The sequence below is a fragment of the Amblyomma maculatum genome, chromosome 2, assembly GCF_055883805.1.
Source record: "Amblyomma maculatum isolate TAMU_Amacu chromosome 2, ASM5588380v1, whole genome shotgun sequence".
Classification (NCBI taxonomy): domain Eukaryota; kingdom Metazoa; phylum Arthropoda; class Arachnida; order Ixodida; family Ixodidae; genus Amblyomma; species Amblyomma maculatum.
This window is the reverse complement of record NC_139345.1, coordinates 109,287,368-109,315,185: the sequence shown is the minus strand read 5'-3', so window position 1 is coordinate 109,315,185 and position 27,818 is coordinate 109,287,368. Positions and strand designations below refer to the sequence as shown.

Here is a 27,818-nt window from a genome sequence, read left to right as displayed (position 1 = left end):
TGTGTAAAAAGAAGAGGAAGTAGTTGTAAAATTAATTTAATGTCCTGTACTCTGCTGCCCCGTAAAGCCCTGTCATGCACATTCCGGGCGTCACATTTCACATGAGCTTATATAGCAAGCACAGTTTACTCCCGCCAATCGAAGAAGGGCAGACGTATTTTATTGATAACACATGTCATCGAAGGAGTTAAAGGCTCCCTAGCCATGGTATCTGTGTTTGCTATGTTCGCAGGCAGGCACTGCTTTTCCGTGCGCCGAGTGGTATGGCGCTGCGGCGGGCAGACTGCTCTTGGTGCCCGGCTCGTTGGTGTTGATGACGGCGCGGAAGCCCATCTTGTCGGCCACGTAGAGCACCCGCCGGTGGCTCCCGTCTACGCCAGCCAGGTAGTACGAGCCGTGCACGGTTCCGGGCCCAGCCATTCTCATGGGGGCCGTTGGCCGCGCCGTAGCTGTTCACGATGTCATAGCTGAGGCCGTAGTAGCCGTAGTCCTGGAGTAGGAGGGAAAAAGTGGGCTCATTATAGTTCGCTGCGGAACCACATGGCAAACAAATCAAGATTCAATGGGATATTGACTAAACATTAAGGTAGAGAAAGTGTTTTCCCTCTCCTGAGAGCTGTCTGGCTTGATAAGAAAATACAGTCAAAAGTCGATTTAGCGAATAACTCGAAATAACGAAACTAATTTCATTATCCGTCCCAATTTATTGAACCTTTTGCTGAAAATGACAGTTATAAAGACTATTTTACTATTATGTATGAAACGGCCAATAATGTATCAACTGCGAGCTACCGGTAACACTGTGCAGCAACTACGTCCCGATTTTACCAAAGTGCGCGGTGCCAAACGCGAGTTATATTGATTTTAATTCACGAGATTTTGCTAGCAGTAGAAAGCCGGATCGTCGACCCGATGTCGGCAGCGGTACTGCATGTCAACGCTGGGACAAATTATGGTTGCCCATATTCTGCTGCGACAGTTTGCCGAAACACATCATGGAAGAAAGCACAAAAAATTCGGGCGGATGTTGCTTGCAAACTGCAAGCAAGCAAATAGCTGCGACGTCTCGGCTTGGAAAGAAATTTAATTCCTTGGGACCCTTCTTGCCGAGATAAAAGTTACGTTGCTACTTTTCATACGCGCTATCAGTGTCGATGGTTGCATGAGTCGCAATTTCATTGTAGCAACATAGCATAGTGGTCAAGTTGGTATTGCATTTAAAGATGACGTAACATTATAGCTTCTCTGCGCCTTCGTTGAAGTTGGCTGTTACGTTCTTTCAAAACGATTTCATTTTCAGCCCATTTGCGCTTCACAAATATGATGCAGCGGTATTTCCCTGATTCCGCCACACCTTATAATAATCGACTGTACCGGATTAATTAATCGAGTAATGCCTCCCTCAATTTAAGGAAATTACCGATTTTACGAAATATTTCGCGGCAGCCTTGAACTTCGTTAAATCGAGTTTTAGCTGTATTGAAAGATCCCCGCAATGCTGACACGTGTCCAGCTCTCTGGAACATCGGATTAATTCTGATTATGAGGTAAGACTAAATATATAGTAAGGCAATGTTATGGAAAGATTTACAACAATAGTTCAGTCTTTTGATTTGTTGAAAAAATCATCTTTTAATGTTCGTCCTTAGCTCAGATCGATTAATAAGATTTTTATTAAAATCCAATGGGAAAAGTTCTTTGGCACTACAGCGAGAACGCTAATAGCAAAATATTGCCAATATTCCGAGGAGACTTCCGCAGATATATTAGCTGTTGGACTGAAATTTAAAGATAGGTGAAAATTAAATTATTTCATAAAGAGCTTCTTTGTGAAAAAATGCTTTTGTTCAAAACTTCTGAGTATGCACAATAAAGCATGCATGATATCAATAGCCATTCGCACGAATGCGTGAGAAATCTAAACCACTAACATCTTGCATTCTATAGGTCTTGCTGAAGCTTCCGTGACCGCCGAAGCCTCCAGCGACAAAGAGTACCGCTAATGCCAGCCCTACTGAGAACTAAAAAGCACGAAAGAGGCCTCAGTGAGTGTAGCGTACACGCGATGGCAAGGGCATGCGGCTTATTCAAGACGGTTTGTTATTTGACATGATTTTTTTTGTCGTAGCTGACCTTCCCTGAAAATTCAAACAAAATAGGCGCAATTTTGCACAGTCACACACCATCAATGAGGTTTTTGATTGAACGAGCTACTTCTGTCCACTATGAAGACTTAAAGCATTACGAATGGCATAAAAAATACAAAGTAGCATCCACAGGTGCTGGACACTTTATCATTAATCTTTTCGTGATTTCTCTTCTGCTCCAATAATTTGAGTCACTCACACATAACGGCAAATAACATTCGCTGTTTGGCGCGAATCAGTGTAGTCCCTCGGGCAACTTTTTATCTTGAGGCTGTTCAACTGCAGGCGTTGCGACAAACCACAAGGCGTCTAGTGAATGCCCACTATGTAGAGCAAAAACTTCTTTCAAACCTTGAAATCAATTACAATTCTATATACACTAACTATTACTAATTACGCAGATACCGCCAGCACACGTCCCCGAAGGACGGAAAGTCACCTCCTTCCACTCTCCCCCTCCACCCCCCTACCTTCTCGCCCCTGACTTCTGCACGAAAGCACTTCACCCCCTGCACTTTCGGGCCACTCGAAAGAAGCGCGCAGGTTGGCTTCTTAAGTACAGTCCATTTCACCGTGTGTGGGGCATTGCTTGCCTGGAGAATCACGTTTGCTGGGCCGTGTGCCCGGTCGTGTGTAATCGTGTGTAGTCGGTCGTGTTTAAAAGTGCCACGTAGGTGCTGGACCTCGACTGTAAGGGTCGTAACAAAACAGCGACTTAACGCCCAACACTTTGAGTGAAAGTCCTGCTTGCATCTTCAGGGTGATGTGTGTTGCGACGTAAGGCATTTATCTTGAACTCTGTGTTTCTGTGGCTCATGACTCGCCAGCGTGCACGTCCGTGCGACCGCAATGACGTCATCAAAAAAATAAAAATCCTGTCGCCACCTGGAACAGAGTCTATATCTCTCGTGCCCTCCCCCGAGCACTTTAACCAACTGCGCCACGCCCGGGCCCCGCCGGGGTGGTGCAGTGGTAAGACGCCCGACTACTGTGCCGGAGTTCCCGGGTTCGAACCCGACCGCGGCGGCTGCGTTTCGATGGAGGCGAAACGAAGTGGCGTCCGTGTGCTGTGCGATGTCAGCGCACGTTAAAGATCCCCAGGTGGTCGAAATTACTCCGTAGCCCTCCACTACGGCTCCTCTTTCTCTCTTTCCACTTTCATTCCCACCTTCCTCCCTCCCCTTACGGCGCGGTTCGGGTGTCCACAGAGCAAGTGTGACAGTTACTGCGCCTTTCCCTTCCTGTGAACCAATTTAACTTAACTTAACGCCCGGGATCGTGAAACGCACATTTTAATTCTCCTTGTCTACGGTGAGGATAATATTAGGGGGATTCCGCGAGTGACAGATACTGCGACTTGCCTTTCCTGTAAACCATTTATAGAACGCCGATAACTATGATGCGTTCAGCGGAACGCTGGCTGTATTCTGCAAGGGGCGCTCCATGTACCGTGTGCAGGAGCAACGTTCAGGCTTTCGCATTCCTCCACTGCAGATTCTGCAGTGCTCTCGGAATAGGAATTTTCTTGATGTTGGCTTGTGGTTTAGTAGAGAAAGAGGATTTAACGTCCCAAAGCGACTTAGGTTATCAGAGACGCCGTAGTGGAAGTCTCCAAAAATTCCAACCACCTGGGGTTCTTTAACGTGCATTAACATGGCACAGCACACGGAAGCCACACTAGCCTCTACTAAAACACAGCCGCCGGTAGTTGGGTTCGAACCCGGGTATTCCGGAAGAGTATTCCGGCGTCTAAACCACTGCGCCACTGCAGCGGTGAAGAGAGAGGAGAATAGCGCAAAATCACGAAGAGCTCAACAGAAAGATGCAATGCAATAAGCCGTAACCAGCAGTAGAATTTTTTACCGGGTTACATGTAACAACACCCATCCTTTTCCCAGTAAAGATATATGACTTGTCATCAATCCCGAGAAATGCGCATCGTGGCAATAGAAAACTATCGGAATCTAATAAGTTTTACCATCTTTTCTACGGCTATATCGCTGTGGGCTTCGATACCGTGGCAAGCATTTTCTGTTTCATATAGGTCGTATTGGTTTAACCGTTACGGATGCGGCTAGCAATTTGTCATAGCTCTTTTTCCGCACGTTATTCAGGTAAACCGCTTAGTCATCGGCTATGGCTCAACTTCTAATTTTCCTCGTCCCGTGTTTCTACGCTACACTCCTATGTCATAATCACCGACTATGCCGAAAATTCCTATCGCGGCTAAGCCACCTCGCACTTTCAGCAACATTTGCCGCGCATTCTTTGCGTTTTCATAATTAATGGGCCTCCGGTGACGAAAGTCACCAGGACACTTCCTACCTGATCAAAGCGGTCTGGTAAATTGATACAACTGCAGATAGGTGTACACGAGTCCGCCTTTAAACATAATGATTGATTTATAGGAAGGGAAAGGCGCGGTAACTGTCTCACTTGTTTTTTCTGTGGACACCTCAACCGCGCCGTAAGGGAAGAAAGGAAGGTGGAAGTGAAAGTCGAAAGAGAGAAAGAGGAGCCGTAGTGGAGGGCTACGGAGTAATTTCGACCACCTGGACTCCGTAGCGTTATCCAGCATCAGCTCTCCTTGGTGAGAAATGCGCTTTGTGGCGGGGGCTGGCGCTTCCACGACACTTTATAGCGGAGGTACAACCTGTCCGCCATGAGTGACGTACATCCATTATTTTTGCCGCTCGCTGTAGAACAGTATTCTTCTGTGCATCTATTTTCTCTTTCCTTTCACTTGGCTGTCTTATACATTTCCCCTGCGTTTAGCGCAGATCCGTTGTACTTTGCAGGCGCTAGTGACTAATGTACAGTTTCATGCTATCTTGTATTACTTTTTGTTTGCACATTTTACATCCATGATAAAAATGGATAATGATGGTATTGACGTTCCCATACCTGTCGCAAGTATTTGAATAAGGTATCTATGCATGACGCATATGTATTCCTTGCACCCTTGCATTTTTCATAGCCCCTGTCCAATTTTCTTTGAATAGCTGGTGGTAGCGCCAGCATACAAGCCTTTTATGAAACATATCTTTGTAAAAAAAGCAATGTCCACATGATAGTACGGTTATATATTGTCACGGTACGCAGTGAAAGAGACGATGACGAAGTGCTGGGCTAGTAGAGAAAGACGACGCTGCAGCTACGTCTGGTTCGGTTCTCCTGTGAGTGTGTCCCTGACGGTGAACTGTTGCGGCTACGACGTACCATCGCCTCCTAATATCTCGACGTGCCTCGTAACATCTTGGTGGAGCTGCTGGGTTAGACACCAATACCACAAGCTGGATCTCCGTAGTGGCCGCCAACTTTGTGCTAGCACTATGCAGTCCGACGCAGCTACCTCTGCAGCGGCACAACCAGCGCCCACTGTCGTCGTTGCGCAGCCTCGTGATCCGGGAACCTTTTGCGGCACCGATGACATCGACGTCGAAGACTGGCTCGCTATGTACGAGCGAGTCAGTAAGCACAACCGATGGGACGCAAAGTTGATGCTTGCAAATGTCATTTTCTACCTGGCTGGTACGGCGCGCGTCTGGTTCGAGACGCACGAAGAAGATCTAACATCCTGGGACATGTACAAAGAGAAGCTTCGGGATCTCTTTGGCAAGCCAATCGGACGCAAGCTCGGCGCTAAAAAGGACCTGGCATCGCGAGCACAGTCGTCGACCGAATCCTATCTGTCGTACATACAGGACGTACTAGCTCTATGCCGCAAAGTGAACAGCGCCATGCTCGAGTGTGACAAGGTGGGCCACATCTTAAAGGGCATTGCTGACGACGCTTTTAACCTTCTATTTTGCAAAGATTGTACGACGGTCGACTCCGTCCTCGAGGTATGCCGGCGGTTTGAGCAAGCTAAACATCGTCGTATTGCTCCCCGCTTCGACCGCTTGCCAAACACAGTTGCTACGTCTTCGTGCGAAGATCTGCCAACACTGCAGCAGCCGTCCCATGAGCCAAACTTGACTAGGATCGTTCGCAGAGAGCTGGAGGCAATAGCCCCCGTCGCATTCATACCTCAGCCGGCGGATGCTACTATAGCACTGATCCAAGCTGTCGTTCGGCAAGAATTCGCGAACGTGGGCCTTAATGCGAGCGTAAGCCACAGCTCTCGTCAGCCGTCCGCACAGCCATCTCTCCAACCCACCGTTCTGGTGGTAGCTGCTGCGGCTCCGACTGCGCGCTTCCCGACGCGATACCCCGAATCTACCCGACGCTACCGCAACCCAGAAGAATGGCGGACCTTCGACAACCGACCCATCTGCTTCAACTGCTCACGTGCCGGCCACATTTCTCGCCATTGCCGCAGCCGTTGGGTTCCGCCACCTCGACCTCGCTATCAGGATCGCAGCACCGCCTACGGACCACACCCAACCTCTCTCCGTGATATGCCCTCTCGTGACTTTAACCCGCCATCCCCGCGCATGTCCAGCCGATCGCCGTCTCCCCAGACCCGCCGTTCCCGCTCGCCCCTACCTCACCGTTCCTCGTCCCCTCACTTCCCTGGCCCGCTCCCGGAAAACTGATCAATGCAGCTCCCGGAGGTGAAGCTGCATTGACGACCCGGCCCGAAAATCCTCTGCTGACCCTCGCTCATCGCCGCAATCTTCTAGATATCTGTGTAGATGGTGTGCCTGTTATCGCCCTCATTGACACTGGTGCCCAAATTTCCGTCCTCAGCTCTTCGTTTCGCCGCCGACTCAGAAAAGTTGTCACACCCGCCTCTTCATCAGCCGTTCGTGTCGCCGACGCAGGCGTCGCTGCCGTCGTGGGACTTTGCACTGCGCGCGTGAGCATTTGTGGTCGAACTACCCCTGTGCTCTTCACTGTAACTGACCGCTGCCCTCACGATGTGATCCTCGGCATCGACTTTTTAACGGCGCACTCTGCCCTGATTGATTGTTCAAGTGGCCTCCTTCGCTTAGACCTGCCTTTCTGCTCCGACCGCACAGATATCAAGCCACGCCTCTGCTCCGCCGAGTTTGTTCGCCTACCGCCCGAAGCTGCCATGTATGTTCCTTTGGCCCCGTTTCCTGCTATTCCTGATGGTACATACGTCACTTGTCCTATCACCGATGTTGTTCTCCACCGTAACGTCATACTCCCTCACACTGTCCTGACCGTCACGGATAACAGAACCTATCTTTCCGTCCTTAACTTCAGCCGCTCTGTCCAATTTTTGCCCCATGGCATTGCACTCGCTGACTTGCTTCCGTTGGCTGACTGCGAAGTTTCTGCCTTCAAGCCTGCGCCTCTGTCTGAACCCCCCGTATCAGCTTCTCGTTCGACCCTTTTTACTCCCATGATAGCACCGGATTTGACACCTCAGCAAGCCGGTGCTCTCTCCGACCTTTTGCTTTCGTACAAGGACATTTTTGATTTTGCCGACCGACCTTTGGCCCAGACATCTGTCGTTACCCATCGCATCAATACTGGTGATGCCAGCCCTATTCACAGAAGGCCTTATCGAGTCTCTCTTGCTGAGCGCCACGTGATACAGAAGGAGGTCGACAAGTTGTTGACAAATAATATTATTGAGCCTTCCTGCAGTCCCTGGGCGTCTCCTGTCGTTTTAGTCAAAAAGAAAGATCAAACTTGGAGATTCTGTGTAGATTACCGCCACCTCAATCAGATCACTAAAAAAGACGTTTATCCGCTCCCGAGAATTGACGACGCCCTCGACTGCTTGCATGGTGCCAGCTATTTTTCCTCGATCGACATGCGTTCCGGCTACTGGCAAATAGCTGTCGACGAACGGGATCGAGAGAAAACCGCATTTGTCACCCCTGACAAACTATACCAATTCAAGGTCATGCCATTTGGCCTCTGTAACGCTCCTGCGACCTTCGAGCGCATGATGGACTCGCTTCTCCGTGGCTTCAAGTGGACAACGTGCTTATGCTACTTAGATGACGTTGTCGTTTTCTCTCCCACGTTCACAAGTCACCTTGAACGGCTTTCTACGATACTGGCAGTCTTTCGCCGCGCCGGTCTTCAACTCAACGCAAAAAAATGCAGCTTCGCCCGCCGCCAGATCAAAATCCTGGGACATTTGGTTGACGAAAATGGTGTGCTGCCCGACCCCGATAAAGTTCGTGCAGTCCGCGAGTTCCCTACACCACGTAATACAAGTGATGTGCGAAGTTTTCTCGGGCTCTGCTCCTACTTCCGTCGCTTCATTCGGAACTTCGCTGACCTAGCACGTCCCCTTACCTCCCTTTTGCAGAAAAACGTGAATTTCTCGTGGAGCCATGAACAAGCTCAGGCCTTCACAACGCTCATTTCCGCGCTCACCGCTTCTCCTGTACTGGCGCACTTCGACCCGTCTGCGCCTACAGAACTGCGCACCGACGCTAGCGGACATGGCATTGGCGCCATCCTTGCCCAGTACCAGCACGGCCACTCTCGTGTGATTGCCTATGCCAGCCGCCTTCTATCTCAGTCCGAGCGCAATTATTCCATTACGGAGCGCGAATGCCTTGCACTTGTTTGGGCGTTGACCAAATTCCGCCCTTATTTGTTTGGGCGGCCCTTCAGCGTAGTGACGGACCATCATGCCTTGTGTTGGTTGTCATCACTTAAGGACCCTACTGGCCGCTTAGGTCGCTGGGCCTTGCGATTACAAGAATACACGTTTACTGTTGTGTACAAGTCAGGCCGCCTACATCAAGACGCCGACTGCTTGTCCCTCCACCCCGTTGACCCTCCTGAACTTCCTGACAATACTGCTGACGACTGCGTTTTGTCCATTTCGAACTTTCTCCACATCGGCGTCGAACAGAGTCGTGATCCTTCCCTGCGCCCCATTATTGATCACCTGCGCAACGACAGCACCGATCCGCCCATCAGTATGTTTGTGCTGCTTAATAACACATTATACCGACAATATGCGCCCAGATGGTGTAGACCTTTTGCTTGTTGTCCCGACACATCTACGCTCTGCTGTTCTTGCGCACCTTCATGATGCTCCTACAGCAGGGCACCTAGGAGTGTCCCGCACATACGACAATATTCGACGGCGATTCTACTGGCCTGGCCTCTACCGCTCTGTTGGTCGCTACGTCGCCGCCTGTGAGCTGTGCCAGCGCAGGAAGACCCCGTCTCTTCACCCTAGTGGGCCCTTGCAACCACTCGCAGTTCCAACTGAGCCCTTTTCTCGAGTTGGTCTCGACCTACTCGGGCCATTCCCCGCATCGACTTCAGGGAACAAATGGATTGCCGTAGCGACCGATTACGCCACCCGGTATGCCATAACCAGAGCTATCCCCACCAGCTGTGCCTCCGACGTTGCAGACTTTCTTTTTCATGACGTCATCTTGCTTCATGGTGCTCCTCGTCAACTGCTCACCGATCGCGGTCGCTGCTTCCTTTCTAAAGTTGTTAATGACCTTCTGCGCTCATGCGCTACGCGCCACAACTTCACAACGGCCTACCATCCACAAACGAACGGTCTTACTGAGCGCCTTAATCGTACCCTGGCCGATATGATGTCAATGTATGTTTCTGACCATCACTGTGACTGGGACATCTCTTTACCTTTCATAACATTCGCTTATAACTCCTCACGACATCATACCGCCGGATACTCTCCATTTTATCTACTCTTCGGCCGCGACCCTCTACTTCCCTTCGACACCTTGCTGCCTCTTGACGATTCCTCCTGCAGTTACGCTTCTGATGCCATCGCCCGCGCTGATGCCGCCCGTCATATTGCTCGAGACCGGCTTCGTGCGTCTCAGCGTTCTCAAAAGCACCGTTACGATCTCCAGCACCGTAATGCCTACTACCCTCCTGGCTCCCTCGTACTCCTCTGGCTCCCTGCTCGACGTGTAGGCATGTGCGAGAAACTTCTGTCCCGCTACGTGGGCCCTTACCAGGTCTTGCGGCAACTTACCGACGTGACGTACGAGATTATCCCTGTGAACCGCCACTCTCCGGCAAACTATCATCCAGAAGTCGTGCATGTCGCCCGTCTCAAACCTTATATCTCGCGCTCACCTGTGTAGTCTACGCACCGGGACTGTGCTTCTTCCGCGGGGGGGGTATTGTCACGGTACGCAGTGAAAGAGACGATGACGAAGTGCTGGGCTAGTAGAGAAAGACGACGCTGCAGCTACGTCTGGTTCTCCTGTGAGTGTGTCCCTGACGGTGAACTGTTGCGGCTACGACGTACCATCGCCTCCTAATATCTCGACATGCCTCGTAACAATATAATTGGTTCACAGGACGGGAAAGGCACACTATATGTCACACTTGTTTCTATGGACAACTGAACCATGCCGTTAGGGAAGGTGGAAGTGAACGTGGATAGAAAGAGGAGCCATAGTGGAGGGCTACGGAGTAATTTCGGCCACCTGGGGATCTTTAACGTGCGCTGACATTTGCACCCGCCACCGTTTCGGTGGTGGATGATGGCTGCTGTTGCGGCGCGCGTCTTTCTCTCCCTCTTCCTTTTCTTTCTTCTCTTTCTTTTTCTCTATTTTCTCTTTCGATGGAGGCGAAACTAAGTGGCGTCCGTGTGCCGTGCGATGTCAGCGCACGTTAAAGATCCCCAGGTGATCTAAATTACTCCGTAGCCTTCCACTACGGCTCCTCTTTCTCTCTTTCAACTTTCACTCCCACCTTCCTCCCTTCCCTTACGGCGAGGTTTAGGTGTCCACAAAACAAGTGAGACAGTTACCGCGCTTTTCCCTTTCTATAAATCAATCCACAAATCAATCCGTCTGCACGAGGCACAAGAGGTGGCCCCGCCGGGGTGGTGCAGTGGTGAGACGCCCGACTACTGTGCCGGAGTACCCGGGTTCGAACCCGACCTCGGCGGCTGCGTTTCGATGGAGGCGAAACGAAGAGGCGTCCGTGTGCTGTGTGATGTCAGCGCACGTTAAAGATCCCCGGGTGGTCGAAATTACTCCGTAGCCCTCCACTACGGCTCCTCTTTCTCTCTTTCCACTTTCACGCCCACCTTCCTCCCTTCCCTCACGGCGCGGTTGAGGTGTCCACAGAAAACAAGTGAGACAGTTACCGCGCCTTTCCCTTCCTATAAAAAAATCAGCAATGAGGTGGCTCAGCTACAGAGCCAGTAGCAGGCCGGTGAATTTTCTTTTTCTTCTTCCTACAGCCACAACAACAATAACATCGCACAACACACGGACGCCTCTTCATTTCGCCTCCATCGAGACGCAGCCGCCGAGGTCGGGATCGAAACCGGGTACTCCGGCACAGTAGTCGGGCGTCTTACCACTGCACCACCCCGGCGGGGCTGATAGTGCGGTTCTATTACTTTTTCTACCCTATCTGTAGACAGACTTTTTCATAGCGAAACAGAGGTTTTCTTTTAGAGCCTTCATGGTCTCTTCGTGTTGCCTGTATTATGTATCGCCCTCAACTCTTTCCGCATCATGCACATTGAATAGGGGTTGTTTTTCTTTTTTTTAAAAAAAGGGGGTTGTTCGGCCACATTTAATCTATTTAAGGGTTGCCCCGCCGGGGTGGTGCAGTGGTAAGACGCCCGACCACTGTGCCGGAGTACCCGGGAGGAGGAGGAGGAGGAGGAGGAGGAGGAGGAGGAGGAGGAGGAGGAGGAGGAGGAGGAGGAGGAGGAGGAGGAGGAGGAGGAGGAGGAGGAGGAGGAGGAGGAGGAGGAAATAACTTTATTTCACGAGCGAGTTTGGACCATTCAAGGGCCCAGGGCCACCGCACGGCCCTCACATTACGCGCATGCGTCCAGGTCACGTAGGTCCATGGCACTGGCACCCCGGTGCACACAGCGAAGTTGGATGTCCAGGTCCTGCGACGTAAGGAAGACCTCCCATTCCTCCCATGATCCGATGGCGGGCTGTCCCTGCGGGGGAGGATCGGCAGGGCAGCCGAAAAGAATGTGGTCCAAGGTGGCGTGCAACTCCACAGAGAGTGCACTCAGGGAAAACGGGTCGGTAGTAGGATAGGCGTTGAGGGGTGACAAGCGTTCGGGTTTGAAAACGCCTCCAGAGGATTTGTTGGGAGTGCGACAGCTGGGAGTGGGGAGGGGGGGGTAGAGTCGACGGGCAAGGCGTGCTTGCTGTGTGAGCTCAGAGAATGTATGTGCCCGCTCCCTCGAGAAATCCCGGCATGGGTCGCCATTTGCCCGGCTAATAAGTCCTAGGGCAACGTCATCTTGGCCTCATTTCCGGGATTGCCAGAGTGAGCCGGCACCCATATAAGCTCAATACGCCTGTCAGAATTCAGGGCGCACATTCTCAATATTTGCCACGCGGGAGGATGGACGCGTCCGCGGGCAAAGTTAAGTATGGCTGTTTTGGAGTCGCTAAGTATGTAAGCCGCATTTGTTTGGCCGATTGCAAAGGCTATAGCCACTTCCTCCGCTTCCTACGAGTTACAGGGAGGGTCTACTGTGCCGGAGTACCCGGGTTCGAGCCCGACCTCGGCGGCTGCGTTTTGATGGAGACGAAACGAAGAGGCGTCCGTGTGCTGTGCAATGTCAGCGCACGTTAAAGATCCCCAGGTGGTCGAAATTACTCCGTAGCCCTCCACTCGGCTCCTCTTTCTCTCTTTCCACTTTCACTCCCACCTTCCTCCATTCCCTTAAAGCGCGGTTCAGGTGTCCACAGAAAACAAGTGAGACAGTTACCGCACCTTTCCCTTCGTATAACAATCAGGGGTTAGCGGTAGCCCATATATAATGTTCTCTCAGATCAAGCGCCCTCAATCCTTTCCGCGTCATTCCCTTTGGATATGGGTTACCGGTAACCCGGTATATTGTTCCTTAGATCAAGGAGTCACGACATGTTTTAATTGTGTAAGGCAACAGCGGGGTATTAAATGATACAGTTATTGCACACATTGATGGGAATTCCCTCAGCGTCCGATGCGCAGCAAAAATGCGCTTCTAAAAAATTTCCTGAGCTCACAGCGATTAGTAAAACTGCCACAAAAACCCAATGGTCGGAGCTGTTTAAAAGAATTCTGATCCAACTGTACAATATTGCAAGACATTTTTCATGAAGTTGTACATAACAAAATGGCATAAGCTTCTGACAAGTAGCATTCTGAAGTTTGTATTTCGTTCAATAGGTGGGAGGGGGCGTTTTTAAATCAATATGAGGCAAATGTTTAACGTGACACTTTTTTGAACATAAGGGCAGAAGTGGTCTAAGGTTTCCAGGCATAGCGAGACTTTGCATTCGTGAAGGCTTTCGTGCTCATTCAAAATATACGTCAGACTGTCGCTAAAAAAGAAATTTGTTTAGGATGACACAAAACAATGGTAGAGTAAGAATTGAAAACTACAACACTATACTGTCGCGTGGTAATGACAATACCACTGGCAACAAATGATCAGGCTACTTCACTTGAATAAACTCTTTGTTGAGTTGCCTTGCGCTCGCAAAAACCTAAGCAATCTGAGGCGGCGATAGCAAAAATCGTGCTCGGCGCTCCTCGAACAAAGAATGCCCGTTTCACTTGTAAGCGCTCAGTTTAAAAGCGGCGAAGAAACATCTAAAAGTGCGAACGGTAACTATAGCATAACTTGGAAAGTTGTAGAAATACAAGCGCGTAGCTGGAAACCTTCGAGATGCAACAAAGGAAATGCGATAACGCCGCGAACAAGCGTGAGCAAGTTAAGAACACAGAATTGATATCGTATGTTAGAATCAGAATGATAAGGCCGTATGCAGCAGCTGCAGAAAAAGAACAAATAAATATTTGAAAGGCTCGCACCAATACTAACCAAGAATGAGTTCAATGCGTACGTAATAAAAAACTGCATATTACAAACATCAATTGACATGGTTTTTTAACAAATGGGACCAACGTGAGGATTTTGACTACAGGTGACAGTCCACATATTGCCATTTTAACAGAGGTCTGGCTACAGAGCGGTATAAATAATGACGTGTTCCAACTTTCCTATTGTGTTTTGCGTCGCGATAGATCAACCAGAGGAGTAGGTAGAAAGAAATGTATCACCCACTCTTTTGCGGCTGACGGTACAAAAACTACAAGCCCTAAGATTTCTTCCTGAGGGCATTCTTTCGTTTTGGTTGTCGTTTACCAGCGCTCGGCTCGCTACTCCAACTCTTGAGTTATTTATTTGCGCATATCACTTCGTTCAACGCACAATATTTTTACAAATAGGATACTTTATAATACTTGTCCTAATAAGAATAATTAATATTATTGTAATCAACTTACTTCATATCTCACTTATATGTGTGATATTGCCAGTGGAAAAACGTTAAAGTGGCGCTCGGAGCGAAAGACGTTGAAGTGAATCGGCTCCGGACTCGCAGGACGTACCTAAACCCGTAACCATAGAATTTCACCTGTACCGGCTCAGTTAAGCTAGCCCCAGTCACCAATATCATGACAAATTTAATGGAGGTGAGGTCTGATGTCCCGTACCCCTCCGCTAAGCAGGAGTGCTGGCCATATATTCGAGGAAACGCCTGTTCACCGCACCAGCCGCAGGCAACGAGGCCTACCGCCTGATTTTTCCCTATCAGCCATGACTATACCGGCAGCCACGACGTCGTCGCAATGCCTGGAGCGACCCCCATCTACGTGACGTTTCAGAAACCCCGCGTCCCAAAGATCTTTCACGGGGACACCTATGAAGACGTCGACGACTGGTTGCAGGACTACGAAAGGGTAGCTACCTTCAACCTCTGGGATGAGAACGCCCGGCTTCGCAACGTCTACTTCAGCCTTGAGGATGGCGCTCGGATGTGGTTCAAGAACCATGAAGAGCAGCTGTCTTCCTGAAGTGAGTTCAAGCGTCATCTTGCGGCTACTTACAGGAGCTTAGATCGCCGCGAACGGGCCGAACGCGCTCTCCAATCTCGGGTCCAAATGCCTAACGAAACCATCGTGGCGTATATCGAAGACATGACTCGCCTCTTCAAGCGTGCAGACCCTACAATGTCGAGGACAACAAGCTGCGCTACCTCATTCGTGGCGTCAAAGAGCAGCTTTTTGCTGGTCTGGCGCGCAGCCCGCCGCAAAAACTGTCGCATAATTCTTTGCGGAAACATCCACGATAGATAAAGTGCTTCCGAAGCGAGCTTCGGCACAGGATCGTACCGTCCACGCCACCTCCGTCTCTGCCGAGTTGTCATCGCATGGCATGGACACATAGGCGCTACGGGAGCTTGTACGTTCGATTGTGCGCGACGAACTCCGACTGCTGTATGGCGCAGCTCAACCAGCTTCTACCTCTATTGCGAGCGTTGTCCACGACGAAGTACAGCAAGCGCTCCGGCATCCGTTTCCAAGCGGTGAACCTCGCCCTGCTCCTCCTCTTACGCCACCTGAGTGTCACCGCCCCACATAAGCCGAGCTGCTACTATACTCTCCGCCCCAGTCGCCGACCCTCATTCCTGCTAACGTAGCTGTACCGACAACACCAGCCCCCGTGATCCAGTACGTGACGGATTCCCGACCGTCTACACGGAAAGCAGATGAGTGGCATACGCCCGACTGATGGCCGTTATGCTTTCACTGCGGCGAACCGGGTCATGTTTATCGGCGCTGCCCTGCAATCGACTGGGCCTAGAAGGTTTTTCCGCCGATTCTCCGCGGCCTCGCTACGGCGAACGGCCCCGAGCCGTTGAAGATTTTGTCGATGGGTAGCGCCGTGCTGTTCCGTCTCGTCTGCGGCAATCTCGATCACCGTCGCTCAGGGCTCACCCTTCGCCATCTGCTGCGAGGTCTTCATGGGCATTTCAGGGCCGATCGCCCAGTCCCCGGCGGGAAAACTGAAACCAGCGACCTTCGGGGTAGGCTCGCTGGACATCGCTGCGCGGGAGACCCCCCATCGACGCGGACACGGCAAGACTACGCATCGACACTGGAAAAGTCCGCGGTTACCGATCATAACGCTACCTCGACGCCACCACGACGCACCCGCAACGACGACGAATTTCCGGTGGAACCGACGACGCAACAACGCACCCGCAACAGCGACGAATTACCGGTGGAACAGACGACGCAACAGCGCACCCGCAACGACGACGAATTGCCGGTGGGACAAATGACGCAACAACGCACCCGCAACGACGACGAATTGCTGGTGGAACGGACGCCACAACAACGCACCTGCAACGACGACGAATTGCAGGTGAAGCATACCGCGTTCACCGACGCAGAGCACTCAAAGACTCAGAAGCCTGACATCCGTGAGCAGCTTTCGTTGAACATAGCCGTAGTACTGGATGGTCACCATGTTCTAGCTCTGTTGGATACTGGCACTGATTATTCTGTTTTGAGCAGTCAGTTTGCCGCAGTTCTCAAGAAGGTTTTGACTCCGTGGGCTGGCACACATGTTCGCACTGCGGGGTTGTCATCTGGTTACTCCTCTAGGCATGTGCACGGCCAGGGTTCAAATTCAAGAGTCGACATTTGTGGTAAGCTGCCTCGTTCTGAAAAGCTGCTCACGTGACCTCATTCTGGGCGTAGATTTTCTGCATGAATATGGCGCAATTATTGACCTCCGGGATTTTTAAGGTCTCGTTTCCTACTGAGAAAGCAGTGGCCCTCAGCAGTACAAAGCGACCACTCAATGTTCTTAGAGTTTATGCGGGCAGTGTCACGCTGCCACCCCAAACCAGCACCTTCAATAATGTAAAATGCAATGCACTTCACGATGGTGACGCAATAGCCGAAACTAACGTCTCGTTGCTGTTGACGCAGGGAGTCTGCGTGGCTCGCAGTTTGATCCATCTTCACTGTAGTCAGTTAAAGGTACTTGTTATCAATTTTTCGCATGAGTATCGGCACCTTTTTCGTAACACTTCCATAGCTTTCGCCGAACGCATCTCTGAAGTCCCTGAGTGCTTGTCCACAAAAACTGTGCCACCGCCCACATCCCTCGACAATCTCGGTATTAGCTCAAAGCTATCGGTCAGCCAACGTGAACAGCTGTTTTCATTGTTACTCGAATTCAGAGAGTGTTTTGCATCGCCGTCAAAAGTGCATTAAACTCCTGTCACCAAGCACCAAATCGTGACGTTCGATGATGTCCGCCCAATCCGCCAGCACCCCTACCGCATCTCTTCGACCGAGCGCGAAGTTAATGTCACAAGGTAAGGAAAGGCTTGAAGATGATGTTATCCACCCTTCAAGTAGCCCGTAGTCCTCTTTGGTCATTGTAGTTAAAAAAAAAACGGCATGTTACGTTTTTGCTTCGATTACCGCAAGCTAAACGCCTTAACCAAGAAGGATGTTTACCCCTTGCCGTGGCATGACGACTCTCTCGAACGCCTTCGGCGTGCGAAGTATTTTTCGTCCATCGATTTAAAAAGTGGATACTGGCGGATTGAGGTAGATGAGCGAGATCGTGAGAAGACGGCCTTTGTCACAGTCGACGGCCTTTACGAATTTAAAGTTCTACCTTTCGAACTTTGTTCCGCACCGGCCACATTTCAGCGGATGATGGACACTGTTCTCGCCGGCCTTAAAAGGCAGTATTGCCTAGTCTACCTAGATGACGTGGTGGTCTTCGCTGAATTGTTTGCACATCTTAACCACCTGCGGTCAGTACTCGAAGCCCTTCGATCCGCTAACTTGACACTTAAGCCACAGAAATCTATCAGCGTTTTATCGATAACTTCTCTGATCTCGCTGAACCGCTGACTCGGCTCACCCGGGGAGACACCCCTTTTGTTTGGAGTCACGAGCAAGAAGCTGCTTTTGCCGAGCTGCGTCTCTGTCTCCAATCGCCGCCTGTTCTAGCCCATTTCGATGAGCACGGTGAGACAGAAATCCACACCGACGCCAGTAACATTGGCCTTAGGGCGGTTCTTGTGCAAGGTCAAGAGGGTGTTGAACGAGTTGTCGCCAATGCCAGCCGTACTTTATCACGCGCCGAGATGAACTATTCAACTACTGAGAAGGAATGCCTCGCCATTATTTGGGTTGCTGCAACATTTCGCCCCTACCTTTATGGTCGCCCATTTAAAGTGGTCACTGACCACCATTCCTTGTGTTGGCTGGCCAACCTGCGTGACCCATGCGGCCGCCTAGCGCTGGAGCCTTCGCCTACAGGAGTTTGACCTCACAATAGTCTATAGGTCCAGACATAAGCATGAAGATGCTGACGTGCTCTCTCGTGCGCCTGTCGAGCTCGCTTCACCAGACACGGGTGACGCTGGCAGTTTTCTCCGAGTTGTTGATGCTTCAAATATGTCTCATCAGCAGCGTGCTGATCCAGACGAGCCCTGATCGATTATTTAGAAGGTCAGCCAACCACCATACTTAAGTGCTTCTCTCGGAGCCTCTCAACTTTCTGTCTGAGAAGTGGTGCGCTCTATAAGCACAACTCTACATCTAAGTCGAGAACTTACCTCTTCGTGGTACCCGCAGCTCTGCGAAAGGAACTCCTTTCCGCGTGCCGCGATGAACCAACTTCTGGCCACTTGGGCTATTCTCACACACTTGCTAAAATACGACAGACATTCTACTAGCCGAACCTTGCCACTGTTGTTAAGCGCTATATCAAGAGCTGACGGCAATGTCAGCGTCAGAAGGTTCTGCTATGAAAGCCTGCAGGCCTCCTCGTGCCCATAATACCACCACGCACACCGTTCGATCAAGTAGGCATGGACCTTCTCGGTCCTTTCTCTCGGTCCTCCGGCGGCAACCGTTGAATAATCATCGCCACAGACTATCTGACTCGCTATGCCGAGACCATAGCGTTACCTAGTGGTACAGCATCTGAAGGTGCCCATTTCTTTCTACACCAGATCATACTGCGGTACGGTGCTCCGACCTGTATTATTACTGACAGAGGGACTGTCTTTACTTCACAAATGATGGCCGACGTTTTTCATCTCAGCGATACGGCGCATCGAAAAGCTACTGCTTACCATCCGCAGACCAACGGGCTGACGGAAAGACTTAAGACCATCGCGGACATGCTGGCGATGTATGTCGACGCCCAGCACAAGACTTGGGAGGCTATCCTACCATATGTGACATTCGCGTACAATACGGCAGTCCAAGAGACGACACGTTTCACGCCGTTTCGCCTCGTTTACAGCAGGGAGGTTCGGACGATGCTGGACGCAATGCCCCCTTGCAAAACAGATAGCGAGCTTTCTACTGACGCCGAGCAGTTTGCTCAAGATGCTGAGCACCTGCCACAATTCGCTTCAAGTTGTAAGCTTACTAACGCGCGCGCATGGATCGCTGTCATCAGTACTTGAACTTGGTTGGTGAGTAGAAGTGTAGAAAATTAGTAGGGTCCGTTGATCGCGGCACATCTGATCTTGAGACCTTGTGCTTTTTATGCCACTCAGAAAACTGCAATCCGAATAAAACAAAAACGTGTGTTAGGTTAAGAACTTTCCCATGGCAGAGGGGAAACCATGCTAGATTACCTGTGACTTCACCTCAGCAGCTTTAAAGGAGGGGATGTTATTAGGACAAGTTCAAGGAGGTTTGCACTTACTGTTTTCAAATTTTGCACCAAGCAAAACAAAGAAAACAGCGATAGTGAATTCTTCGGTCACGCGAGAAGGAATTCAGTAGAAAATAAAAATAAAACACGCGATACGAAAGAAATCTGTTATCGAAAATGCGCGAGAAAAATTAAGAGCAAGGATTAGGCATGCTGAAAGGCGATATATTATTCACGTTTTGCCGACTTTTGTTTGCGCCGCGCAACAAACATACTGGAGATATTTGAGCAAACAAACATGCGAAACAAATAGTTGTTGGTATACTTCCACAATGTTTTTGCAAGTACAAATTTAAACTTCCCATCCCATTTTTCCTTTGTCCAGCGAAAACTCGGAGCTGGTATCTGGCTTGGTTTGGTTTGTGAGGTTTAACATCCCAAAACAACTCAGGCTATGAGAGACGCCGTGGTGAAGTTCTCCGGAAATTTCGACCACCTTGTATTCTTCAACATGCACTGAGATCGCACAGCACATGAGCGCCTTGCTTTTCGCCTTCATAGAAAACCGGTGGCAACGGCCAGCATTCGATCCCGCATCCTTGGGCACAAGGATGGAGCACCCTAACCACTGCACCACCGTGGGGTGTCGGAGCTTGTATATGTACCGGACGTAGTTTCCATACTTCTAAATTTAAAACAAAATCCACTCATTGTCCTGACACCATACCGCACGTTTTTCTGCGTCCATACGCAGAAATGCTGTCCAAATTTCTTGTGATAATGTTTCATGTATCGTTATCAGTGGTAGTCATTTCTACTGATTGGCACGCGTAGTACCTGTGCTCAAGAAGAACGACCTAACGCTGATAATTACTATCGCCCAATATCACTAACGTCATCGTGCTGTAAGATGCTAGAAATCATCATTACTAAATTTATTGCTAATTTTTAACTGATAGCAGTGATGATAATCTGGGAAACATAGTTTCCGTAAAGGGTTTTCTCTGTCACCCAAATAACTTTGAGCCTCCATTTCAATGCGAATATTACTGGGGATGTATGCGTAATAGTTTTAGATTTCAGGAAAGCACACTCCAAACTGGTTGTTGAACTTCGATTAATTAACCTGCGTTGTTTCAGTAATAAATTGGTTTCAGCATACCTCGCTAACCAGAAACAGCTTTTTAGTGTCGCTACTTATCGCTTCCATTAAATCGCAGTAATCTCAGGTTTCATTTAGGAACGCAGTTTGGCGCTTTTGTTGATATTAGTATACATTATTCGCATTCCAAGTGAATTCACTGAACCCTTTAAATTAAGCTTCTTCGCTAATGATTGTGTGTTGTTCAGTAAAGTGACCGCTCGCGGTGGTCCAATAACCCTGAACAGTCATCTTCAAAATCTTCTTTCTTGTGCAATCGTTGCAACATGAAAGTGAATGCTAACAAAACAAAACAAATCAAGATGACTAAAAACATTAAGTCGCGTATCTCTTCCTTATACCTTAGGATCTGAACTAGTAACCGCAGTTAGAAAATAAGATGTCTTACCTTCACGATAATGCATTAATCTTATACTAAAAAGATATAGCTCAATAAAAACACAACCAAACAAATAGAGGGTGACGGCACGCAATCCACGCGCTCACTGTTTTATTGCCGCCAAATGTGTTTCTGTCGGAAGGTGACACCTTATATACCGCGAAAACATAGGCAAAAGATGGGGAGAGAAACATAAGAAATAGTGATGCACAACCGAGATATTATAGGACGCACACACAAGCACGCTGGAGCAAGCACGTCGGCTGTGTCATCAATGTTTGTTATATTTCACCCCCCCCCCCCCCCCCCATCCTTTCACACCCTTTTTTGCGGTATATAAGGTGCCATCTTCCGGCAACAACAGAGTAGGTAGTGAGTCTTAGAATTTTGTGTACTCACCCTGTCGGCGTGTGCTCTTTTTGCGCTATAAATTTTTAGTGTACAATATGCACCAACTTACGCAGAAGGTAGTTTTATTGATAACACGTAAATTAAAATAGAAGTCACATTTATAAGAAACAGCCTTTCGTAAGAGCTCTTTTTGGTCATTAACTGAGGCAAACCCCACTGGGAATAAACATTTATCCTACGCATCAATAAGCCCAAACTTTTTGTAGCCATGTATAATATGACCACACATGACCATAAGACACAAGGAGAGACTCGAAAAACCATATGTGACCCCACTGACCAGATGTGCCGACCAAGGACCCCACGACCTAAGACATCGCAACACTTGAAGACATCCTCCCCTACATATGCCATGTGATACGTACCTTGGCCTCCACCATCGAGTCGTGGCAACGTGTGGCCCGAGAGTGTTGTTGTTGTTCTCCTCTAATTTGATGGCACATACCCACACAGGGTATGTGCCAAGAGTTGGGATGTAGAGATATTAGATTTTGAGATGTATAACTACATCGCAAAAATAAATATAAATACATGCTAGGGAATAGAGAAGGAAATGTAAATATGAAAAATCAAAACAAAAAAGAGTAAATACTAACGCACGCAGTAGGAGAATAGTAAGATTTATATGTACAGATTAAAATTTCAAAGCATATTAGCAAGGTAGACGTTTTGTTTCTATTAAGAAGTTTTGAATGGCGTTAAAAACAGGCCTGTAGCTGTACCCAAGCATGGTGGCACCGAACGATAATAAAATTTGGCTGCTCAAATTAAGACCCAGCTGTTGTAACGGCTTCTCTAAATACCGTTTTCTCATCATGGTAAAACGGCGGCAAAATATCAAGAAATGATCTATTGTTTCCGGTTCCCCGCAGAATGCGCAGACAGGAGAAAGCACCAAACCAGACCTGTGCATATAGATATTTAGGGGCGGAATACGACAGCGTAGCCTGGTTAGAGAGACCTCAGTCTGCCTTGATTGACATGATTTCTTATTCCAGGAAAACTTGAGATGCAGGTAGTCATCCGATGATAAAACAGATCCAGACTGCGTGCTTAATAAGGCACGCCGCCGAAATCGTGCTACTGTTATGTGTCCTGAGTGTCCGAGAGTGTCCTAGCCAAGGTTCATCGGGAAGAATCGTGCCGGCGAGCCGTTCTATTCTTACTTCTTCCTCTTCTTCTCCAAACATCTAGAGACGCCCATCTTCACGCTGTTGTTGTTGTTGTTGTTGTTGTTGTTGTTGTTGTTGTTGTTGTTGTTGTTGTTGTTGTTGTTGTTGTTGTTGTTGTTGTTGTTGTTGTTGTTGTTGTTGTTGTTGTTGTTGTTGTTGTTGTTGTTGTTGTTGTTGTCGTCGTCGTTGTTGTTGTTGTTGTTGTTGTTGTTGTCCAAATAACATGGCACATACCCACAGGGGGGGATCGGCTAAGAATTGGGTAGCAAAGAATTTTTTTTTAATTATACTTGCATAAAAAAATGATTTGAGGAGTAGAGGAAAGGAAACAAAACCGGAAATAAGTGAAATATAAAATGAATAGTGGTAACACTCATGGGAGATTGCCATGGAATGAATCGGTAAACTTCCTCGTCCACCATCGGGACGATCGCTCGGTTGCCCCTGGTCATGTTACGGACGAGCAAGGAAGGAACGTGCAGTGGCGCGAGCAGGAGCGCTCGCGCTAGGCCCGCTAACATTTAATTAAACGTCATCTCACTACCATCGAACATCACCTCTCAGTTCTATTTCTCCTGTTTCTATCAGCTGCCTACCACGTAACAATATTATAGTCTAAGAAGTCCACTATCAGCTTCAAAGTCCTTTACAACCCCGTTGCAATGCAGTACATTTCTGGGTATACATTTTAATGCTACTTATTAATCTTCCCGCAGGTAGCGATGCCACATTATAGTCTAATACCCCTGTCCCACGGCCACTATCAAATGCCGTTGAGTCGAAAGTCATCGAGATTCTCAATCGCGATCGAACTCAAAGGGGTTGTGTCACTGCTACACGGCAGACTCAATCGCCGTCGAGGATATTCTATCACCTCACACTGATTGGTTATGGCGCCACCGTCTAGAACAATTTTGTATGCATGAAAGTTATCGGTCTACAATTTTCACCGCAAGAAGGTTAAAAACAAAATTAATAATCCTTACACTATTATCGACTGCTGGAATGAATGCTGTTATTTTTGAGAAGCTGAATGGCATTTATGTACTTTGCAAGGCTCTGTTGGTTGTTTTTGTATTGCTAAGAAAAATGGTATTTCACTTTCCACTCGCTTCGAATCTGGGAAAACGAGTTGAATATTCTGAAGTTTCATATTTTTAAGCTGTTATGCTGCTCTGATTTCAAACCCCAGCGTGTTGTTAAAAGCGCTCCGCGTTCGAGAGTGTATGTTGCCACCGCTCGAAGTTCTCCAAAATCTCGATACAGTTCTGAGCTGCTCCGTTGACTCGATATATCGACTACTGATTCAATGGCCATTGCAACCGCCCGTTTAGTAGCGCTAAAATGACTTTGAATCGATAGACTATTGGCTCGAGGGCCTTCAAAATGCCCGTGTGACAGGGGCATATGAAGTCCACTTTCAGCTTCAAAGTCCTTTACAACTCAGTTTCAATGCAGTAAATTTTAGGGTGAGGATGAAGACTGGCATGACCACATTTCCTTAGCAAGCAAGCAAAACCAATACAGTCCTTCAAGCCTCGCAGGATCTATCGTTTCTTTGTCTGCTCGCCGTACACTGGACACTGGATGCTATTTGCCATCTCCCTAATTCATCTGGTGAAGGTTTGCTATCACCGCTACTATAGATACGGCCATTCTGCCCGAGAAAGGAGAACCTGCCGTCTTTCACCCCCCCCCCCCCCCCCCCCCCGCCTACCCACACACACACACTTTTTTTTTTCTGCAGAGTACCGGGCAGAGAAATCATTCGCGCTTAATATCTGTGTTGTGAACCAAAGAGTTCACGACATGTGACGATGTTTTCGGTTTTTTTTTTTTCAGCTACTCAGTAAGATTCATTCCATACAATATAAGTATGTCTCCATGTTGGTCTCGGGTGAACAACCTCGAAAAAAAAAATGGTTCGAAAACCCTTCAAAAAGCCTCCAAAGGCAGAGGTGCGCCTAGCAACACCTTGCCCATTCTTAAGAATGTCACTGAGCTTTTATAACTGTACCTCTTCTAGAGTAATTAGGACTTACTTTCTGGTGTTTTCTTTTTTTCCTCAACCTAATATTGAAAAGAATTTTGTTACTCTTTGCATGCCTGACAATAGTCTCATCATTCAACGATGAGGAACTGCTTCGTGTCATAAGTGGATTCTTTATGAAACTGAAAATATTATGAACCAATTTTTTTTTTCACGTAAACTTTATTCTCAGTTTTTTCGAGCATTCATTTGCAGAAAATGTGTAATAACCAATATTTTATTATGTGACAGGCGTATTCCTTCTAAAGTTTAACTGCCGTTTTCACTAAATTTTTAATATTACAATATTTTGTTATTTCTACATTTCCGCTTCTACTTCGCATTTTTATCAGAACATAAATGTCAGTCTATGCTCTCGTATCCACGCGCTTTTACCATATAAAACATCTTGAGAAAAATAAGGTTTTCTAGCACTCGAAACAAATTCCTTTCTATGAGGCAGCAAATAATATTTTGTACGTTGGGATAATTGTCGCTCAGAGCGTTGAAATGTTCAAATGTTTTACGCAATAAAAATCCAAGTTTTATACGGGTCTCAATGTCTGCGTTTTTTGCTGCATAAATATAATGTCATAATTATTTTTTTGCAGTTTTCATAACGACTTTTATTTAAGAAATAACATTTTATATTGGCCTCTACATTTCTATTTCAAATGCATACTATGGAATACTATACTTAATTAGCATTATTTTCATAAGCTTCGCCTGCATTAAGCCAGCGGAGATTTTCTGATCAAAAATAATGCATCCGACACGAAAAAATACCGTTTTTTCTTAGTATATGTAAATTTTTCAGGAGCTTGGGCAAGCTGAAAAAGCAGAGTGATAAAACTATCTCATCTTGTCAATAACCCGACGCTATTGAAGTGACGTCTGCATGTACCAGTAGCATTCAACAATGAGACCCTGGAAACACAAAAACGTTATTTTTGTTTCGTGTCTTATATCTTACACGCGCACACAAAAAAGTTTGCGTTTACCACGCAGACACGGGCGAACGCGTCCACAAAGGAAGCAAACCGCGCGCTCAGCGCCGGCGACCCCACGGCGACGTGTCCCCGAACAGTGGCGCCCTCAGCAGAAATAGCGGGCGCAACTACAAACTCCCCAACGCGCTTGCCCATTGACGGCAGCGCGACGCAGCAGGCCGCATCCAGTGCGCTTCTATTGAGCGGCCGTGTCACTGCTATAGAAGCATACAGGAGAATAAAAATAAAAATGCAGGCGTAACGTACGGCGCCCAGGATGCTGTACGTTGTACCTCGACACTGCGGAAAAGGATAAAGCGGTGCTACTGCGAGCTACAATAACGCAGCCTTTTTCCAGTTCCCCATTCTATCGTTAATTGTTATTCTAAAAAAAAAAGACCAACGCGAGAACGAAATCTCGAGAAAATAGCGCAACTATGTGGTAAAAGCCACGTATGTGTGATTTCGCTCATCTGATATCTAGTCCATGTTTCGTAACTGGCTGTGAGCTCAACATAAATGATGGACTGTCATTAGTTTCATTCATGCTTGTTTATAACACGACAGCCTGTTCCGTCGAAAGGCTGCCGCCGTTGCTGTTGAATCGCCCATCGGACCAGAACCGTTTACTTTGTAAACAGTCTCATCAAAATAACATGGGGTGGACAGGCTCGTGACGTCACAAATACATGACCTCAGGCGGCAATTTTAAACGCCCCACATGCAAATTGAAGCGCACGAATTGAGGGAGGGTCCAAATGATGTCAAAATTGGCGAAGAGGTTGACCTATGACGGAATTTTTTAGAAAATAGCAGTCGTTAAGATAAATTTGCCGCCATTGAGGTTCCAGCCCACGCCGTCTGCATACCAAGTGTGCACGCAACGCATAGTCCATAAAAGGTCATTCGTATCAATTGTGCTAGAGCTACTGGTCCGTGTGACTCACAAACGAGCGCATTATTTTTGGGGACGCGGAATTAAAAGGTGGTATTAGAGGCGCCATCCTGTCTACTCCTAGAGGAAACCTTAAGCGCCCGCGTAATTTTTTATCATGTACCTGTCCCTATCGAATATGCTTGTGGGCGGTTCGAATGAGTAATTGAGTGCAATTTTACCCAGTGTTTTTTTAGAAAGTCTCGAATTAAAGGAAGAAGTAACTGGCTTTACATTTATTTTATACCCGGTGCTGCATTGGCTACAAAGTCGGGAAGTGGAAGACTTCTTAAATTACTTCTCTAAATAACTAAATCATTTCATTAGCATTCTAATTTATATTACAGGGAGTATGGTCTATTAAGTGGCGTTCGTCCTCCAAGTAGTACAGCCGGGAAAAAAATGTTTATAAAATTTCAGCCCGTTACAAGGCCCAAAACATGACACCGTCATAGGCGGCTTCTCGCGGTAACAAAGAACCGCCCCTATACTGTGTGAAATAGATTGCTCCACCAAGAGGTTTCGTCACTCTCCTAGCATCACCTGAGAGGGGGCCGGGCGCGTGGCGGTTCGTTGTCAATGTTTTTTAGACCACGTCCTCGTTGATTGACACCGCATCGTTGCCCAATGAGCGCAGTTATTTCACTCGCATTCAGCACTACAAATTCTTAAAGCAAATTTTACTTGTCTACGCTCTTTGGAGGAGGAGCTTCAATCATTTAAGGACAGCAGACCCCCTAAAATAAAAACTAAAATTGTATTTAACGTATTATGTTAATTACCGAACTAATAGAAGCATTCTGCCTCTCACAATCAGGTAAGGGGAAGAATACCCCTAGCCCCCACTAAATGTCCAGGGATAAAACTAATCTGACGTGAAAAAAAATACGGACTGTTTAAAATACTTTGGACGTTGAAAAGAAAATAGCCTGTACACACATGAATTGACTCATATTTTCTCAGAACGTTCGCCCCCAACAATTGCAAAGTGCTACGGTAACTTTGATAAAGTCAGAGCGGAGTATAATGCACTGTGTGACTAGTTTAACTTGATACCGTTAAGGATCCTGTGTCGTGGAGTATTCTGCGTCGTCATCCTGTGTCGTCATAGAAAGGGTATGAGTGGTGTGACACCTACGCAATGTCCACAAATAGCAGCCTTTAAGGCTGTCGACTGAAACTTGAACC

General features: G+C 48.0%; 1 pseudogene; it reads right to left on the bottom strand.

Annotated features, from left to right (window-relative positions):
• Nucleotides 1-198: 198 nt before the first annotated feature.
• LOC146199541 (cuticle protein 10.9-like) lies at nucleotides 199-21,886 on the bottom strand (annotated as a pseudogene).
• Nucleotides 21,887-27,818: the final 5,932 nt, after the last annotated feature.